This window comes from Triticum aestivum, chromosome 4A, assembly GCF_018294505.1.
Source record: "Triticum aestivum cultivar Chinese Spring chromosome 4A, IWGSC CS RefSeq v2.1, whole genome shotgun sequence".
Lineage (NCBI taxonomy): Eukaryota > Viridiplantae > Streptophyta > Magnoliopsida > Poales > Poaceae > Triticum > Triticum aestivum.
In genome coordinates this window covers 93,947,476-93,957,759 of record NC_057803.1, presented here as the reverse complement: position 1 = coordinate 93,957,759, position 10,284 = coordinate 93,947,476, and the positions used below count along the sequence as shown (strand labels likewise).

At 40.4% G+C, this 10,284-nt stretch overlaps 1 long non-coding RNA gene across 2 annotated transcripts; it reads right to left on the bottom strand.

Moving 5' to 3' along the window:
• Positions 1–309: 309 nt before the first annotated feature.
• On the bottom strand, positions 310–7,542 carry LOC123081813 (uncharacterized). 2 transcript variants are annotated; one of them, XR_006438798.1, is made up of 3 exons: positions 7,249–7,542; positions 6,583–6,654; positions 310–984 (listed from the first exon to the last, which is right to left on the bottom strand). It is a non-coding gene; the product is annotated as an uncharacterized lncRNA (long non-coding RNA). The 2 variants fall into 2 exon arrangements; XR_006438799.1 differs by having other exon boundaries at positions 310–948.
• Positions 7,543–10,284: the final 2,742 nt, after the last annotated feature.

Sequence of the window (10,284 nt, the reverse complement as noted above, 5' to 3'; positions counted from 1 at the left end):
GTGAATTCTTCACAATTTTCTACGGCTATTTTTCTAGAAACATGGCAACGTAGACATGTACACACAGCACTTGAACAACATCTACCGGAATTGTGGAACTTCAACAATAATGAAGTTACTATTGGCGCCTCGATATCACTGGATGTGTCACCTATAACAAAAAGGACATTCCATCTTGTGATGGCACACATTCTGAAGATACACAGGACGTTGAACCCTTGATTTGATTCCGGGTGGGATTGGGAGTACAGTCACACTACCAAACATAGAAGATATCCTTGATTAGAACACGTTAAGAGAAATTGGAGCTTAAAAAACAAATCTGAAAGATGTAAGGTGAGTCATGTCAGAAGATCTTGGTTTGTCCTACAAGTACAAGCACTAGCCGTTTCTGAATTGAAAACCCAGAGCAAACCAAAACAAAGCATCTGCCATTGCGCGTCACAAAAATGTGCATCACACTGCAGTTATGTATTACAAAAATGTGTAACACACTGATCAATGTTCTAGTTCCTGAAAAAAAAATTAGCTCATCACTAGTGAGAACACAAGACTTGACCAAGCATCTTTTTTGGGACGTGGAGCACATGATTTGTTTCTGCATCCATCTCATGTGAGCATCATAGATCAGTTTTGTTTCTGCATCACTGTGTCAGTGTAATAGATCACGGTGTCAGCATAGTAGATCAGCTTTGTTTCTGCATCTGTTCCATGTGAGCTATTGTGGATTAAGACAAGGTATTCGCCTAACAAAACCAAAGAAAGATTCCAATCTCATCTATATAATAGTTGTATCATGTATGCATTCGTGTTTCTTGCCTTGCGATTCCAGAGCCGTGGTTTCCTCGCTTTTTCTGAATCAGCTATAGCGCGTCCCAAAGCAAGTAACGACATGACGTTCTCTGGAACTAGGTATCAGAGAGCCTGAACCACGCCATGCCAGCCAAACTGAAAGTCGAGCATTGGACAATGTGAATGTGTTACCTGAACATGACATGTTTAAGAGGATGGTTTTGTAATGCACAGTTGCTGGTCAGAAACAAGTTGAAGCAAGTAATGTCGTCACGGAGAGTAATTAAAGATGAAGGAGAGTAATTTAAGCAAGTAATGAAAATTGACTGACGACAACAACACAAAAATTCAGGCAACTGACGTATAGGTGCATAAAGAAACCAAATACATCTAAGAAACCAATACATTTCTAATGATCCAAAATCAACTGAAGCAAGCACTGCTAGTATGACGCCCACAGACGGTAAGGAAACTGTATTTGTCTGCAATGGTACCAAGTTGCCCTCTTATTTATTTATGACTCAGACGATGCCTGATCAACAGTATCCTAAGAAGGGGTGATTTATTCTATCAGACCAGCACTGAGTCCGGGTAACCCCAACAGTTGAGTTGGAGTAGTTCGATGTTTCTGGCCACTATTGCTGATGTCGCATGCTACATGGTAAGGGACCAGGCTTATCATAATCATAAGCAAATGATAATTATAAGCAAATTTAACTAGTGGGTATCGCGTCACGACATGTCACCAACTCTCTGCTCTTCCTCCAACCAACATCTGGCAATGTGCGAGCCTCTCTTACAATAGACGCCAACTTGCTCCAGTTCATCTTTTGTTTGAACTTCGTGCATTTGTTTTCTGAAGTTCGGCACTTGCTACTCGTAAACTAATGCAATGCGACAATAGGTTCCCATGTCTCACTTCCATGTGTCAAGATACCAAACTCACTTACTTGTCCACAGTATTACAGGCAGTGTAGACCATAGAGTCGCATTCTATATGCACAGTGAAGCTTCGATTAAGGGTGACCTTTTACCCATGTTCCAGAATTTGTTTAACAGCGAGTTTCAGTTGTTTAAGTTCAATTTCAGGATAATTACCTTGCTCGCTAAGAAGGAAGAGGCCATGCGGATTGAGCAAATTAGGCGAATTTGCCTGCTTAGTGTTAGTTTTTAAGATTTTTATCAAAGTGGGTACAAATCGACTAACCATGATTGCTCATATTGTTGTTTGACCTACAAAAACTGCCTTCATGCCTAAGGAACACATTCTAGAAGGGTTGGTTGTTTTGCATGAAATTCATTCGAAGAGACTTGGCGGAGTTATCTTCAAAGTGGATTTTGAGAAGGTTTACGATAAAGTTAATTGGCCTTTATTGCAACTGGCTTTATGAATGAAGGGTTTTGACCTTGCTTGGAGGAAGCAGGTTCAGACTTTTGTTCACGGAAGTAGCATGGGGGTCAAGTTGAATGATGATGTTGATCACTTTTTCAGACTCGGAAAGGTTTGCAGTAGGGCGACCATTTGTCCCCAATACTTGTCAATATTGTTGTTGATATGTTGGCAATCCTTATTTGCCTGGCCAAGGAGGAGGGCCACATCTAGTGGAGGGGGGGGGGGGGGGTATCATTCTACAATATCCCGACGACATGAAGCATGATATGGATAAGGCGGTGAATATGATATTGGTGCTATGTCTCTTTGAGCAACTGTCAGGTCTCAAAATTAATTTTCATAAGAGTGAATTGTTTTACTTTGGACGTGCCAAAAAAGAAGAGAACAATTACAAGCAGTTGTTCGATTCTCAGATCGGTAAGCTTCCGTTTACTTATCTCGGTATACCAATTCACCATCGTAAACTTACTAATAAAGAGTGGCAATGTATTGAGTACAGATTTGAAAAGAAGCTAAGTTGTCGGAAAAGTAAACTGATGTCGTACAACAGGCGACCGATCATTGTGAATTCGGTGCTTATGAGTTTGCATCTTCATGCTCTCATTCTTCGAAGTCTCAATAGGAGTGCGGAAAATGCTAGATTTCTATTGTTCTAGATTTTTTTTGGCAGGGTGTTGAACATAAGGCCAAGTATCGCCCTGCGAGGTGGGATATATTGTGTATCTTGAGATCAAGAAAAAATGCTTGCTTAGCTTCGGAGAAAGATGGGATGTGGATTCAGTTTATTGCGTAACAAATATCTACACTCGAAGACTTTACCTTAAGTTACAACATGGCCGAATGACTCACCCTTTTGAAAGGGTTTGATGGGGACAAAAGTTGCTTTCTTTAATAGGGGCAACTTTAAAGTTGAGAATGGCCGAACCACATGAAGCAAAATCTACTCCCATCATATTTTCTGAGGGAGAACTCGCTCCAATTATCCAATCAAACCCTTTGTGATCTAGTCTGCTCTTGTTTTCCACTTCTACTTCTCAAAATCCAAAGCCATTAACTTGAGATATTTTGGGTGTTGAAGACATCATCTTTTGAACACAAGAGAAATGATTTCATCATCAAGCAACCTCTATCTTTTTACTTTTGGAGGGGTGCGCCTCCTATATCGGCTAGGTGTTGCTTGGAAGTCTTCAAAGTTTGTGAAGAACGAAATTCGTATGGACTTGGAGATCGCCTACTTCGTGAAGATCTACCTCAGTGAGGCTACTTCGTGGGCGTACGCCATGGTGGAATAGGTGTGGTTACTCCTTCGTGGACCCTTCGTGGGTGAGTCCTTCGTGGACCTTATTTTCTTCCGTGGAATTTTGCAACCAGGATCCTTGTGATCTTAGATCCTTCGTGGATCGAAGCATCCATCAATGTGGATGTAAGATAGCGCCAACTATCCGAACCCCGGGAAAAATCTTCACCAAGCCAATTGTGTTTGTGATTCTCTCAACTCGACCTCCTTTACTTTGCACTTGCATGTCTTTACTTTCTACTACATATACTCTAGACTTGCATATGTAGGGTGCAGTGGCGGACCCAGGAATAAAATAGAGAGTGTGCACACTCCGTCAAAAAATCTACCTAATACAAGTGTCATGCCATATATGGCAAAAGAATCCATAAATAGCTCAATTCAAGTCTCACAACAATTTAGTTCGGAAAATATATTCCAAATGTGCTCAATTACAATAGGAGTTGTCTTACATTAAAGATACACAGGTAGAAAATTACAACACTAGGTAACTCTATGTTGTTGCATTGCCATGAAAGCATCAACTATGTCATCTTCATTTACTTTCAAGAACACATCTCGTTCAATAAATGTCACTAAGGTATCATTCAAGCGATCATCACTCATACTTCCTCAAATTACTTTTCACTAGATTTAATGCTGAAAATATTCTTTCAAAACTCGTCGTCGCCACCGATAAGACCAATATCAATTTGATGAGTAAGTAGAGCAAATTATAAAGAACATGCTTCTTTGTTTCAACAAGCATAATATAGAACTCACCAATATTGCTTGTATATCTAATAAACCGGTCATCTTGTCTCGTATCATCAATAAAATTGGCAAGTTGGAATTCAAGCCTTTCCAAATCCGTACTTGATATGTCCATGGGATAGAATTTGGCAAGTCTCATTGCCTTGAGTGCATCATAAGAAGCAAATGAATTGAGAGAATTCAAAACCAAGATGCAAATAAGCAACTCCATATTAACCTCATCAAACCGATTGTCAAGCTCTTGAATGATTTGGTCAACGATACCAAGATATACTTCTATTCTATAACGATCATCATTTGTTTGTACTTGATAATATCAGTGTGATCTTCCATGAGCCACATAAGTATCCTCCAACTAAGGAACTTCAGTGTCATGCTTGTTGCAAAATAAGGTCTTCTTTGCAAGAAATTCTTCCCATCCATGAGACCTCATACGTCGCATTCTACTCTTTACCAAACTAACAAGTGTCATTGCATCAACAATATCTTGATCTCTCTTTTGCAAGGATTTGGATAACTCATTTGTTTAGCCAAGAACAACTAGCATCAAGTGAAGATTGAAAACAAAGTCAAATGATTCAAAGGAAAGAGGAACTCCATGTATTCTTGTCCACTCACCTTTTTGTTCAACCCTTTAATCTCCCATTTCATGTTTCTAGCCCCATCATATCCTTGCCCACGTATTTGACTAGGAATCAAATGATGACCTTTAAGCAAAGTTTGAATTGCGTCCTTAAGTGACAATGAAGTTGTACTGGCAACATGAACAACTCCAAGGAACCTCTCACACCCTCTTCCCGATTTATCAACAAAACATATGCAGGGAGAAAGTTGATCTCTGTGAGATGCATGACTAGACTCATCAGCTAGGATTGCATAGTGGTCATCCCCAAGATCTTTGTGACATGCATGACTAGACTCACCAGCTAGGACGAGAGGTACAGGCGGGAGGAGCTCCTCCAAAGCGGCAGTGGCCGTCTGGTCCAGGTCAGTGGCTCGCGGCGCTGGCTCCGGCGATCAATTTCTGGTGGAAAGGAGCTTCGGCGGCCGACGCTACTTCGAATTCAAATGGGCAGACGAGTGGATGAGCACCGAGCTGCGGCACGTGCGCACACTAGTAGAAAAAGGGTCAAATGTTCAGCTCATTTGTCCCGGTTTGTATTTGAGCCGGCAACAATGTGACCAATAGTGCCGGTTCCAACGGCTAGGCGGGCGGCGCTCATTAGTACCGGTTCGTGGTGAACCTTTAGTACCGGTTCGTGCCACGAACCGGTACTAAAGAGGTGGTGGCCTTTAGTACGGGTTGGTGGCTCCAACCGGTACTAAAGACCCCCCCCCCCTTTAGTACGGGTTGGTGGCTCCAACCGTACTAAAGGTGGTGGCCTTTAGTACGGGTTGGTGGCTCCAACCGGTACTAAAGACCCCCCCCCCTTTAGTACCGGTTGGAGCCACCAACCGGTACTAAAGGTGGTGCGCTGCCACCCGCAGTGCACAATGTTTAGTCTCACCTCGCTAGTTGAGAGGAGCTCGCACCGGTTTATAAGCCCCGCCGCGGCTACCGTGTCGAGCTCATCTCTAAGCAGGCCTTTGTGGGCCTATTGCAAGTCTTCTGTCCTGTGGGGCCTACTGGGCCAGACGGGCCTGCATCCTGGCCCAACTAGAGTTTGGGTTTCTAGTCGTATGCAGGCCGTGCCGGCCCAGTAGGCGGGCTGTTTTTGCTTTATTTCAAAAAAAATCAAAAAAATCCACTAACCGGGACTAAAGGTCCCCAAGACCACGGCGCGCCTCGTGCCACGTGGTTGCCCTTTAGCGCCGGTTCGTGCGGAACCGGTACTAAGGGGGGGGACCTTTAGTCCCCACACTTTAGTGCCGGTTACCGAACCGGCACTAAAGGGCCTTACGAACCGGTGCTATAGCCCGGTTCTGCACTAGTGGCATCTTGGTAGGGAACTGGCCGAGCGTGAGAGGGATTAGGTCACATAGCTCTGCCTCTCGCTCTTGCTCGCTCACATGATGGGGAGAACCAGTTGGGCTTGGACCCACTTCAATTTGGGCTGAAACATTATATGATACAAAAAAAAATCTTACAATTCTGGGTGTGCCACGGCACACCAGGCCCACCCGGGCACGGTGCTCATTAGTACTACTATAGAAAAGCATAAAATCTACCAAGAAAATTAAAACTTAGGCAAATAATCTTTTTTAGGCTACTCCCCCCCCCCCCACACACACACACCCCTAGACATACTTATCTATCCTACAAAAGCCTTGTTTTTATGTGTATAAATGATTTAGCGCCATATTATATAAATTTTATAATATATAGCAGATGGAACATAAAACTGACCATAATGTCATAGGTTCGGAGAATTGATCATAACTTGAAATTCATCATCATATAGAAGTGGAAACATCTTTCCTGAAAAGAAAAGAAAAAGAATAAGTGCCAACATCTGAGATATATAGATGATAGAAATAGGAAAATGATAAGAAAACTTACAAACTACTCCCTCCGTTCACAAATATAAGATGTTTTGGGTATTTCAATATTGACTATATAGGGACTGAAATGAATGAACAAACACACTAAAACGTATCTATATACATCTGATTCAGAAAAAAAAGTTAGAACATCTTATACTCCCTCCGTTCCTAAATACGTGTCTTTCTAGGCATTTCAACAAGTGACTACATACGGAGCAAAATGAGTGAATCTACACTCTAAAATATGTCTACATACATCCGTATGTAGTAGTCATTTGAAATGTCTAGAAAGACAAATATTTAGGAACAGAGGGAGTATTTGTGATATTTGTGAACGGAGAGAGTACATTCCTTCATGCATTGAAACGATAAATGGGAACAGCATGGAAAGAAGGCGACCCCTACAGCGATAGATGTACATGAGGTTAGCACTTTAGCTAACTATACGATTGGGCATGAGAAGAGCGAGTGTATCTAATTATAAGAGCGGAAGCACATGAGCAGATCAAAATATCAATCAGACATTAACCTGCGGCTTTGGAACGGAAACAGAGCCTCGGACGCCTGCTGCAAGTAAGAGAAAAGACGGGGCGAAGGATGGACGCCGCCTGATTGCTTGCGCCGTGCTGCCCGTCACGGCCGGCCGCTCCCATCGCCGCCGCGCGCCCGTCCGCACGATCAGGCGATCAGCCTGTGCTCTACCCGATCATAATTGAGGATGGGAGTATTCGATTGAAAAAAGGGGATGGGAGACGCCGTCCCGTGCGTGCTCTGCGCTGCAGGCCTGTTGCATTTCCGAATTGGGCCATGAGAAGGGCCACTGGGCAAGGTCGGGGGGGGGGGGGGGGGGGGGGGGGCGGGGGGGGGGTGGTGCAGGATGGAATAAAAACGGCGTTCCACACCAAGCAGGCTAGATTTTTTTTTTCGAGGCAATCCAAGCAGGCCAGGTACATGATACACAGACTGCTCCTAGTTTTGGGCTCAAATGCTTGACAATCTGTTAGTTTCTTTATATAATTTTTTTCCAGGTATATGTAGATGCCATACACTATATATACTTGTGCATATATTTTTTAGAAAAAATAGTAGGTATTCAACTTTTTTAAGGGTGCCCAGAAAAAGAAGATTTAAGGCTGCCGAGCTCTTTTGGCACAGGCACAACATTGCAACGTTCGTGATCGAGTGCCAACGCAATCCCGATTTGACGTGCTTTGCTCAAAGCTGGGGGCTTAGCACAAGAGTCACCTAGCTGGAGCGCCCCATTTAGCTGTCCGATTTAGGAAACCCTCTGGAAGGATTCGGTTTTATTTTTACTATTTTTTAGTTTTTTCTTAATTCTCAAAAATTCTTCCGAATTTTAAAAGATGTTTGGGATGTTTCAAAAAATATTCAAGTTTCAATTTTTTTGTTCTGAATTTCAATAATGTTTTTTTCTAATATTATTCATATATAAAAATTGTTTGCATTTACAAAATTTGTTCAGAATTTCAAGTAATATTTATTTTTCAAAAATTATCCAGAATTTTAAAAAGTATTGCCATTTCATAAATTTCTTCATCAATTCATGAAAATGCTTGCAAATTTAAAACAATATGCGTGTTTTAAAAATTATTCTCAATTTTAGAAGATATTCAAAATTTACACCAAAGTTTTGTGTTTTTCCAAAAATGCTTGACTTTTCAAATTGTGTTTGTGTATAAAGAAAAATAAATGTGTTTTAAAAAAACTTTTCAATAAATATCTGTGTTTCCCTAAATGTCCACTAATCTGAAAAATGATTGCATTTCAAAATAATTTTCACAATTTAGAAAAACATTATTTCATAAACAAATGAAACAAGAAGAAGAAGAAGAAGAAGAAGAAGAAGAAACTGAACGCTACAGTACTGGCTATAGCAAATCCTATTCGACGCCTATAGCATCCATTAAAGGGCTGCTATCTGAAGCGGAAGTGCATCTCCTTACGGCGCGGTGATTAATAAGATCAGAGATCATATGCTTAGTTTTCATTCTTGGATCATTAGTCACAACTTACGAACCTCGAATGTTGAGGCTCACAATTTTGCTAAACATGGTCTTACTTTAGGGGTTGGCCGCCATGTGTCGTTAGGCCAACCTGAAAACCTACTTTTCGTCCCTGTACAGGTGGTGACGGCATAATAAAGTTTGTCTAAGAAAAAGCATCCATTAAACGGAAAATCATACACGATGCACACCCCATGATTAATTGGGATTGCATATAAATGTTGCACCAGCATTTCTTGTTTGTGCGTAGTTTCATGGTATATGGACTTTTTTCTTTTTTCCTTTTTAGATTTTTTTGTTTTCGTTTTGTTTTACTTATATTTGTTTTTATAACATATTTCATTTATTTTTCAAACTATTTAACATTTTTCATACTAACAAATTTTTTCGAATTTTTTCAACATTTTTTGAATTCGTCAACTTTTTTTAATCATATGACATTTTTCTCAAATAAACAAATGTTTTTCAAATTCGAGGCCTATTTTACAATCCTTGAACTCCTTTCTAAAATAATGAACTTTTTCAAATACAAGAACATTTTCAAATTTCTAAAAGTTTTCAAAATTCAGGAACTTTTAAAATCTATGAACTTTTTTTCAAATTCATGAGCTTTTTTAAATCCATAATGTTTTTTCAAATTCAAAAACTTGCTTTCAAATTCTTGAACTTTCTTCAAATCCACGAAGTTTTTCTCAACACGATGAACTTTTTTGAAATATGCAAAAATTTCATGTCTAAAACATTTTCCAAATTTGTGAAATTTTCCATATTTGTGAACTATTTTTAACTTCATGAACATTTTTTCAAACCTGGTAAGTATTTTTCAAATCCATGAATGTTTTCGAGATTCTTGAATCTTCCTTAAGTCATTGAATTTTTTTCAAATCAAGCACAAAAAACATTTTAAAATTCTTGACTATTTTCTAGCGCATGAAATTTTCAGAAAGTTAATGGTCAATCCATGGCGGTCAACAGGTCAAAAGTCATTGGTTGAATTTCAATTCGTTAGCAGTTGCCACAAAAAAATATTAGCGCTCAATGGAATATTGGGTCAACTGCTCAAACAAAGAAATCTGGCCCAGCAAGAGAGCGAGTAAAAAATACTCTATATACGAAATCACTAATTAAGGAGTGCTCGTTGCAAGAACACTTCACTTTCCCAGATCACGACAAATGACGCATATGCAGCGCGCCACTTGTCGCAACCTGAGAGTTTTCTCTTTTTTCGTAGATTCGTTTATTCAAAATATTTTATCTCTTAAACCGTGCGTCCAAATCTCGAACCGTTTTCAATATTGGATTCCTCGCGTCGAGATTTTCAAAACTAGATCCCATGTTGATAGGTTATGACGAACTCTTTTTTTTCACGAAAAAAACCGGACGAAAAAAACCGGGCAAAAAAACCGAACCGGAAGCACGTTTTTTTTCCTTTCCGAAAGAGGCACACCCGTGCCTCTCGCGAAATCACAACCGTGCCTCTCGTGGAAGCAAAACCGTGACTTTCGTGGAAGGAAAAAAATAAAAAACATATTTTTTTTCGT